This window comes from Cervus elaphus, chromosome 4 (assembly GCF_910594005.1).
Source record: "Cervus elaphus chromosome 4, mCerEla1.1, whole genome shotgun sequence".
Taxonomy (NCBI): Eukaryota; Metazoa; Chordata; class Mammalia; order Artiodactyla; family Cervidae; genus Cervus; species Cervus elaphus.
Genome location: NC_057818.1, coordinates 60276575 through 60287209, shown reverse-complemented (window position 1 = coordinate 60287209; position 10635 = coordinate 60276575). Strand labels below are relative to the sequence as shown.

The window sequence follows — 10635 nt, the reverse complement described above, 5'->3', positions numbered from 1 at the left end:
AGGGTTTTCTATGTAGAGGATCATGTTGTCTGCAAACAGTCAGAGTTTTACATCTTCTTTTCCTATCTGGATTCCTTTTATTTCTTTTTTTGCTCTGATTGCTGTGGCCAACACTTCCAAAGCTATGTTGAATAGTCGGGTGAGAGTGGACACCCTTGTCTTGTTCCTGACTTTAAGGGAAATGTGTTCCTGACTTTAAGGGAAATGAGTAAAGCTTAAAGGGTTTAAAGACGTGTATATCTGCATTTAAAATGGTATGTTTCAGAAATACAAGAACACATAAAAATATTTTCATCATATCAGAAGAAAGGCATAGAATTTCTTTGAGGTATAGGAAATATTGAATAACACAGCAGACTTTGTACACAATGAGCTGACATCACTCCCCAACACCTGAATCACTGGACACCCGTAAACAGCCTGTCTTCCTGACCCTGTGTTTTCATCCTATGGCTGATATTGTGAAGGAAGAGGGAGAATGCTGTTGAGTGTTATTTCCCCAAAATTGTATCTTTCCTCCTTTACTTTTAAAACAGTTTTGAAGGTATGTTAAATAAGCAAGATATTTTTCCCCGAGCTGAAATTAGAAAGTAACCCTGACTGATTAAATACTATGTGGTGTATGTGTACAACGGAATACAACTCAGCCATGAAAAGAATGAAATAATGCCATTTGCAGCAACCTGGATAGAGTTCGAGATGACCATACTAAGGGGAGTAAGCCAGAAAGAGAATGACAAATACCATGTTATATCATTTATGTATGGAAACTAAAATCCTGGGGCTTCCCAGGTGGTACTAGTGGTAAAGAACCCTCCTGCCAATGAAGGCGACATAAAGAGACGTGGGTTCCGTCCAAGTTTGATCCACTACTTGGGTCAGGAAGATTCCCTGAGTAGTGCATAGCAACCCACTCCAGTACTCTTGCCTGGAGAATCCTCATGGACAGAGAAATCTGGTAGGCTGCAGTCTGAAGGGTTGGACATGACTGAAGCAACTCAGTGAGTGAAAACATGACACACATGAACTTATCAATGAAAAAAGAAACAGACTCATGGACCTATAAAACTGAATTGTGGTTCTCAAGGGGGAAGGTGGGGGAAAGATGCATTGGGAGCTTGAGATTAGTAGATGAAAACTATTAAACACAGAATGTATCAAGAACAATGTCCTACTGCGTAGGACATAGAAATATAGTTACTATCTTGTGATAAGTCATGATGTGAAAGAATATGAAAAAGATTGTCACTGAATCACCTTGCAGTACAGCAGACATTGACATCATACTATAAATCAACACTATATATCAGTAAAATAAATTTTAAAAAACTGAATGTGTCAGATATGAAGTGAAGTGAAAGTCGCCCAGTCGTAGCTAACTCTTTGAGACCCCATGGACTGTAGACTGCCAGGCTCCTCTCTCCGTGGAAATCTCTAAGCCAGAAGACTAGATTGGGTATGCATTCCTTACTCCAGGGAATCTCCCCAACCCAGGGATTGAATCCAGGTCTCTTGCATTGCAGGCAGATTCTTTACCATCTGAGTCACCAGGGAAGCCCAACAATCCTGGAATGGGTAGCCTATCTCTTCTCCACTTGATCTTCCTGACCTAGGAATTATACTGGGGTTTCCTGCATTGCAGGTGGATTGTTTACCAGCTGAGCTACCAGGGAAGCTATGATTAGATGACAAATTGTGGAATTCTTGAATGGGTCCTCTGCCACGTCCTTCATTTCCAGCTCCTCCTTCCTACAAGTAGATGTTACCAAGCTGAATTTGGGTCCATATGAGTCTTTCAATGTATTGTTGCATACAATTTTCTAATATTTTGTGAGGGTTCTTGCATCTATGTTTGTGAGAGATTCTGGCCTGTAATTTTCTTTATATATATTGCCATTTTGTGCTTTTGGTATCAGAGTGATGTTGGCCTCATTAAATGAGGTAAGAAGCATTCTCTACTCTTCAGTTTTTTTGGATGTGCTTGGGAAGCATAGGTATTTTTTTTTCTACTTTTTTTTTTTCATTTATTTTTATTAGTTGGGGGCTAATCACTTCACCACTTTGCAGTGGGTTTTGTCATACATTGACATGAATCCAACATGGGTGTACATGTGTTCCCCATCCTGAATACCCCTCCCACATCCCTCCCCATCCTGTCTCTCTGGGTCATCCCAGTGTGCCAGCCCCTAGCATCCTGTCTCATGCATAGAACCTGGACTGTCGATTCATTTCACATATGATAATTTACATGTTTCATTGCCGTTCTCCCATATCATCCCATCCTCACCCTCTCCCACAGAGTCCAAAAGACTCTTCTATACATCTGTGTCTCTTTTGCTGTCTCGCACACAGGGTTATCGTTACCATCTTTCTAAATTCCATATATATGTGTTACATATATATATATGGAATACAACTCAGCCAATGAAAGAATGAAATAATGCCATTTGCAGCAACCTGGATAGAGTTCGAGATGACCATACTAAAGGGAGTAAGCCAGAAAGAGAATGACAAATACCATGTTATATCACATATGTATGGAAACTAAAATACTGGGGCTTCCCAGGTGGTACTAGTGGTAAAGAACCCTCCTGCCAATGAAGGAGACATAAAGAGACGTGGGTGGTGTTTTTCCTTCTGGCTTACTTTACTCTGTAAAATGGGCTCCAGTTTCATCCACCTCATTAGAACTGATTCAAATGTATTCTTTTTAATGGCTGAGTAATATTCCATTGTATACACATACCACAGCTTTCTTATCCATTCGTCTGCTGATGGGCATCTAGGTTGCTTCCATCACCTGGCAATTATAGACAGTGCTGCGATGAACATTGGGGTGCAAGTGTCTCTTTCAATTATGGTTTCCTCAGTGTGTATGCCCAGGAGTGGGATTGCTGGGTCATATGGCAGTTCTATTTCCAGTTTTCTAAGGAATCTCCACACTGTTCTCCATAGTGGCTGTACTAGTTTGCATTCTCACCAACAGTGTAAGAGGGTTCCCTTTTCTCCACACCCTCTCCAGCATTTATTGCTTGTAGACTTTTGGATAGCAGCCATCCTGACTGGCGTGAAATGGTACCTCATCGTGGTTTTGATTTTCATTTCTCTGATGATGAGTGATGTTGAGCATCTTTTCATGTGTTTGTTAGCCATCTGTATGTCTTCTTTAGAGAAATGTCTGTTTAGTTCTTTGGCCCACTTTTTGATTGGGTCTTTTATTTTTCTGGAATTGTGCTGTAGGAATTGCTTGTATATTTTTGAGATTAATTCTTTGTCCATTGCTTCATTTGCTATGATTTTCTCCCATTATGAAGGCTGTCTTTCACCTTGCTTATAGTTTCCTTTGTTGTGCAGAACCTTTTAATTTTAATTAGGTCCCATTTTTTATTTTTGCTTTAATTTCCAATATTCTGGGAGGTGGGTCATAGAGGATCCTGCTGTGGTTTATGCCAGAGAGGGTTTTGTCTATGTTTTCCTCTAGGAGTTTTATAGTTTCTGGTCTTACATTTAGATCTTTAATCCATTTTGGGTTTATTTTTGTGTATGGTGTTAGAAAGTGTTCTAGTTTCATTCCTTTACGTGTGGTTGACCAGTTTTTCCAGCAAAACTTGTTAAAGAGATTGTCTTTTCTCCGTTGTATATTCTTGCCTTCTTTGTCAAAGATAAGGCATCCATAAGTGTGTGGATTGATCTCTGGACTTTCTATTTTGTTCCATTGATCTATATTGCTGTTTTTGTGCCAGTACCACACTGTCTTGATGACTGTGGCTTTGTAGAAGAGACTGAAGTCAGGCAGGTTGATTCCTCCAGTTCCATTCTTCTTTCTCAAGATTGCTTTGACCATTCGAGGTTTTTTGTATATCGATACAAATTGTGAAGTCATTTGTTCTAGTTCTCTGAAAAATGCCGTTGGTAGCTTGAGAGGGATTGCATTGAATCTATAGATTGCTTTGGGTAGTATACTTATTTTCACTATATTGATTCTTCCAATCCATGAACACGGTATATTTCTCCATCTATGTGTGTCCTCTTTGATTTCTTTCACCAGTAGTTTATAGTTTTCTATATATAGGTCTTTCATTTCTTTAGGTAGATATGCTCCTAAGTATTTTATTCTTTTCATTGTAATGGTGAATGGTATTGTTTCCTTAATTTCTCTTTCTCTTTTCTCATTGTTAGCATATAGAAATGCAAGGGATTTCTGTGTGTTAATTTTATATCCTGCAACATTACTGTATTCATTGATTAGCTGTAGCAATTTTCTGGAAGAGTCTTTAGGATTTTCTCTGTAGAGGATCATGTCGTCTGCAGTGAGAGTTTTACTTCTTTTCCAATCTGGATTCCTTTTATTTCTTTTTCTGCTCTGATTGCTGTGGCCAACACTTCCAAAACTATGTTGAATAATAGTGGTGAGAGTGGGCACCCTTGTCTTGCTCCTGATTTTAGGGAAAGTGCTTTCAGTTTTTTCACCACTGAGGATAATGTTTGCTGTGGGTTTGTCATATATAGCTTTTATTATGTTGAGGTGTGTTCCTTCTCTTCCTACTTTCTGGAGGGATTTTATCATAAATGGATCTTGAATTTTGTCATCGGCTTTCTCTGCATCTATTGAGATAATCATATGGTTTTACCTTTCAATTTGTTAATGTGGTGTATTACATGGATTGATTTGCAGATTTAAAGAATCCTTGCATTCCTGGGATAAAGCCCACTTGGTCATGATATATGATCTTTTTAATATGTTCTTGGATTCTGTTTGCTAGAATTTTGTTAAGGATTTTGTATCTATATTCATCAGTGATATTGGGCTATAATTTTCTTTTTTGTGGCATCTTTGTCAGCTTTTTCTATTAAGGTGATGGTGGTGTCATAGAATGAGTTTGGAAGTTTACCTTCTTCTTCAATTTTCTGGAAGAGTTTGAGTAGGATAGGCATTAGTTCTTTTCTAAATTTTTGGTAGAATTCAGCTGTGAAGCCATCTGGTCTTGGGCTTTTGTTTGTTGGAAGATTTCTGATTACAGTTTCAATTTCCATGCTTGTGATGGGTCTGTTGAGATTATCTATTTCTTCCTGGTTCAATATTGGAAAGTTGTCCTTTTTGAAGAAAAGGCATCTGGTCCCATCACTTCATGGCAAATAGATGGGGAAACAGTGGCTGACTTTATGTTGGGGGGCTCCAAAATCACTGCAGATGGTGGTTGCAGCCATGAAATTAAAAGATGCTTACTCCTTGGAAGGAAAGTTATGACCAACCTAGACCACATATTAAAAAGCAGACACATGACTTTGTCCACAAAGGTCCATCTAGTCAAGGCGATGGTTTCTCCAGTAGTCATGTATTTATGTGAGAGTTGGACTATAAAGAAAGCTGAGTGCTGAAGAATTGATGCTTTTAAACTGTGGTATTGAAGAAGATTCTTGAGAGTCCCTTGGCCTGCAAGGAGATCCAACCAATCCATCCTAAAGGAAATCAGTCCTGAATATTCACTGGAAGAACTGATGTTCAACCTGAAACTCGAAAACTTTGGCCACCTGATGTGAAGAGCTGACTCATTGGAACAGACCCTGATGCTGGGAAAGATTTAAGGCAGAAGGAGAAGGGGATGAAAGAGGGTGAGATGGTTGGATGGCATCACTGAATCGATGGACTCGAGTTTGGGTAAATTCCGGGAGTTGGTGATGGACAGGGAGGCTTGGTGTACTGCAGTTCATGGGGTTGCAAAGAGTCGGACATGACTGAGCGACTGAACTGAACTGAACTGAATAAAAAACCTCCCAGAAAAAAATGTCCAGGATTTGAGCATGTCACATGTGATCCTATGAAATAATTTTTAAAATAACATCTATCCTTCTTAAATTATTCCAAAAAATTGAAGAGGAGGGGAACACTCTTAAATTTATTCTATCAGACTATCTCTACACTGCTATCAGTACTATAAAGAGACCCTACAGAAAATTAAAGATCATTTTCTTGATGAATATAGTTGAAAAAAGTTTTCAAGAAAATATTAGCAGACGGAATTCAACAATCTATAAAGTGTATCATAAATGATTATCACGTAGCATTCTTCCAGAGATGCAAGGATATTTAAAAATCCACAAATCAATCCATGTGATACACCACATTAAAAAAAGGAAGAGAAACACAAGATTGTGTCAACAGATGTAGAAAAAGCATCAAAAAAATCTAACATCCATTCATGGTAAATACTCTCAGAAAAATGGGCATAGAGGAAATACATCTCAACATAATAAAGGTCATTTATGCAAACCCATAGAGGTAGATATCTGAAAGCTTTTTCCTCTAAAATCAGGACCAAGGGAAGGATGCTCACTCTTGCCACTCTGGTTTAACAGGGGGAGGTCCTAGCCACAGCATGTGGACAAAAATGTAATAAGAGACATCCAACGCCTAAGAGAAGAAGTAACACTGTCACTACTATAGAGAAATGATACCTTATATAGAAAACCGTAATATCTCCACCAAAAAACTAACTAATGAATTCAGTACACAGACAGACACACATGCACACCCACACACACACACACACACACAATGGAATATTCCTCACCCCTTAAGGATAAAATTTTGCTGCGTCTAACATAGATGGACCTGGATATCATTCTGTTTCATGAATTAAGTCAGACAGAGAAAGACAAATACTTTATATTATCACTTGACATATGGAATCTAAAACTAGTACAAAAAGATGAAAATAATGATGTAGAAAGAGACTCTCACACATAGAGAATAAACTAGTGTTTACTGGGGAGAGAAAGTGGGAAGGGGCAAGACAGAGTAAAGATTCAGAAGTACACACTACTATGTGTAAAATAAATAAACTACAAGGACATACTTTACAGCACAGGGAATATAGCCAACAGTTCATAATAGCTTAAAAAAAATAACCTATATATTGAGCCACAATGTTGTACCTCTGCACTACTATAATACAGTAAATCAACTATAATTCAATGAAAAATTTAACATAAAAGAGTTCTGCATTGTGATATGTGGTTGTAATGGCAGTCATATTACAATATTTACATGTAACAAATTACCAAATCTTACATTTTAAATTTACACAATGTTATATGTCAAATATATTTCAGTTTAAAAATCTACTGAAATATAGTTTTCTTTCAGTGTTTTTTTTTATTGTGCTTCACTTCAAACTGCTCATTTCTGCATGAAAATATTTTAATATGTGAATCTTCCTGCAAGACTCTTTCTAATAAATACTGCCATCTCTCATAAAAATGTTAACTATAAACTTGTAACTATCTCCCAAACTCTTACCTGATTTTATCTTCGAGTGCTAACCAGGATATTCTTTACTCTGTGAGGACATTAATTTCTTCAGTTTTATTTCTGACGACTGTACACACTGATCCATTTTCTTGTATACTTTTATCTATAATTCCATACCTACTTCATTTCTGGGAAATTCGTTTTGTTAGACTGAAAGTAACACATTTGAACACTTTATAATATGCACATCATTTCTAGACCTGCTGTTTATTGCATAAATCAGAACTTTTCTACAAGAAAACTTCATTGATGTATTCATATTTCATAACAATATAGTTCAATTGGACTTTATATTTAAGAAGACACTTGGCATGTCCAGTATAATACTATCTTGAGATTAAAATTATAATTAGGAGTCTGAGGGTGAATAAATGAACTGGCAATGGCTCATTATAGAAATAAATAAAATTTACACTTTCCTCATAATAGTGGAGGACTTTGCATTTCTTCTCCAGGCAAAGTAGAGCCTGTGTACACTGGAGTTATAGCTTATGAGCAGAAAGGGGCTGACAGTTGGGAAGCACGCAGCAATGATTATAGTGAGGTCCACAAGGAACCGGCTGGGTGGATCAAAAAGAGCCAAAAGAACTTGACAGATGGAGGAAAGAATATAAAAGTAGACAAAGGTGCTCCCGAGGAGAGGATGGATTTAATAGCTCTGGACTCAGGGGAGGACCTGGAGGAGGCATAAGTCCTACGAATGTGCTGGACCTGCTGTTTATGTCTGTACACGATGAGAACCATGGAGCCACCGGCCCAGAGCGTGAGCCCCAAACATAAAACATCAGGGAACAACAGCAATGCTGCAGGCAAGGCGTGTCTGGTTTTTCTAGTCTTCTGGTCAGTAAGAAGAGTAAAACAGTATCCAAAATCTTTATTGCTTGTGTTGTTTCTATCACTCATTTTGCTATTTATGTAGATAGGAAAAATGACATTTACCAGCATTTGCAGGATCCAACACAGGAAAATAGAGGGAACCACGTACTTGGGAGCTGTTACTTTCAGCTCTGCCCACCTGGAGTTCCAGGGACTGATCGTGATCACCTGAAAGACACTCAAGAGGCAGATGCTACTGATGGACACTCCTCCTCCCCACTTTGTGCAGAAAGAAGAGAAGTTTGCAGCCAACATCACTGCGGATATGCTTTTACCCAAAGACTGCCATTGTGTGTGGGACTCCTTTAGAGAGGAGGACCAAGGAGTTGGCCACAATCAGGTGCTTAAGGATCAAATCTGTGGACCTTAACCTATAACCCATGAAGTGAAGAATGATATAACTGCAAAGGAGTGAGAAATTCCCCAGAATTCCAAGCACGGTCTGTGGTAAGATGATCATGCCTATTATGAGAAAGCTGCTAGCCATCCTCTCAGTTCACAGTCACTGGTACTTGTCTCGTGAGTTAGTGTCTGTATGGGAACATCAGGCGTGGGCTGCATGCATCATGTCTATTGAAATCCAATATTCTCCACTTATCCTCAGGTCCCACTGGGAAGATTTTGCTTTATGCTTTTCTGCTACTAGTAGCCTTAAAAGGGTTCAATGTATAACACTGAAAGAGCACTTAAAATGCAGAATTACTTGCTGAAGGCACTCCATGGTATCACTTCATTCTTCACAAATCCACGAGCCCAGGATTTCTGTGACTTCAATTTTTTCAGGGAAAGGTAACACAGAGAGGTTCCATATTTCTTGAGATCTGCTGCACAGGGCAGAGTGAGGACTTTAGAAACTCATTAGGCTGGTCAAGAGAGTGCACTGAACTACCAGCTCTGCCGAAAACCAGTTAGTTGTGTTCAAATAATAATCCATACCGATGCTTAGTTTTGATTTCACAACTTCTTACCTTGATTTTAGACCCATGGTTTTTTATATTTTCATTATAAGAAGATTCCATTTTTGTAAAGCTTTATTCTGTAGGGCACTATGTACTATGTGTTAGGTTTTAGATATCTTAATACATATACATGGACTGCTGGCAGTAGAACATGGCATATGGCAGGAACCTGCCCAAGATTACGTAATGTCAGGAAGATGAGAATGGCTCAGTATTGGGATGGTATTAGGATGTTTTTATGTCTGAAAAGCAGGTACAATGTACCCATCACAGGAATTATTGACCAAGCACAAGTAACATTGTAAACTTTCAGCCATAAAATACTAATACATGATAAAAGAGGGTAAGCAAAAACTGAATTATTATTGTTTTCAATTCATACACCTATCTCTTTGTTAATTCCAGAGCTAAACAAAAATAGCTACAAAGAAATAAGATTAGTGCATGCCACTGACATACCAGACATATATGTAAAATAGCATCTGCAAGGCATGTATTCTTGTGTATTTTGTAAATTCAGAGACTGGATTTTTGGATTGATAGTAGTCTATTTAAAAACAAAAAAGAATCAACATGCTAGGAGACCACCAGCTGCTGCCTCTAACTTGCAATTACCATGTCAACTGTTCTTTAAATCTAAGAATAACAATAACCTGACCAGAATTAACACACTACAGAGGTTTTCAGTAGAGGCAAAGTTACTGTCTACACTAATTGCATCAGACATCCAGGATTGGAGCAACCCTTTCTATTCAAGTTGTTTCCATTTAGATACACTTTCTGCATGGGATTAGATGATTTCTTCAGATCCATCATACACTTTATTGCAAACCTGTATGGATTAGTGGTGAACTTCTAGTCATCCTGAACATGGAGTCTATAATTCCTGTAAGGTAGACTCAACAGCAGATCGATTTTACAAATGTATTTTGCCACTCAAAATACAATTTTTTTTAAGTTGAGAAAAATATCTTTATGGGAATTGTGTCACATGTGCAGTTTCATTCTTTGTCTAGAAAAGGCTTTGATGGACATGAATGAGTTAAATCCAAGATGATAGACCATACACTTATTTACAAATGACATTTCCCCAATGTGGACTAGCATCCTTCTCATCACAAATATTTTTAAGCACCTTAAAAATCAGGTTTTGCTGTAACTTGGATTGAGTCACAACAGAAACTGTCAGAGGATTACATTTGATTGCACGAAGGGTCTTCAGAGATTGCTGTGGGTTCTAGAAACCCATCTCTCAATATTAGCTCAGCTCATGCCTCAGACTTACTCCAGCTTTCTGCCTGCTGTTGGCACTGAATCAAGTTACTACACAGAAGATTGCCTTTGTCTGATATGATCTCTTCTCCAGACTCTTGATCTGACTTTCTCTTACAGACACTGCTGCTTAGAATGAGATGGAAAACACTTACCTGACACCTTCCTACTGTCAGAAGAGGGGGCTTCCTGGTGGGCATTATACCCAGTGTCTGT

General features: G+C 38.2%; 1 pseudogene; it reads right to left on the bottom strand.

Annotated features, from left to right (window-relative positions):
* Positions 1-7721: 7721 nt before the first annotated feature.
* LOC122692834 lies at positions 7722-8675 on the bottom strand (annotated as a pseudogene).
* Positions 8676-10635: the final 1960 nt, after the last annotated feature.